A 298-nucleotide genomic window follows, 5' to 3' on the forward strand; every position below is an offset into this window, starting at 1 on the left:
TTTCTTTTGGTTAACGTACCCACCCTATAGAAAAAAAAAAAAAAAAAAAAAGACAGAAAAGAAAGTATATTTCATTTATATAATATTCTCAGATACACAACACTAAACTATATGGATGCCTATGGTGCATATGGATGCACACTCAAGCAGTAAAACTGTAAAGAAAAACAAGAAAATGTTTACTTAAAAAGTAAGATTAGAGCTTATTCAGGGAATAGGATGTTAGCAAGGGGAAAGGGTTGTGACTAGGAAAAGAACCACAACCCTCTGACATGCTAGTCAAATAAATTCTTTCCTT

Source organism: Tupaia chinensis, unplaced genomic scaffold, assembly GCF_000334495.1.
Source record: "Tupaia chinensis unplaced genomic scaffold, TupChi_1.0 Scaffold000232_1, whole genome shotgun sequence".
NCBI classification, from domain to species: domain Eukaryota; kingdom Metazoa; phylum Chordata; class Mammalia; order Scandentia; family Tupaiidae; genus Tupaia; species Tupaia belangeri.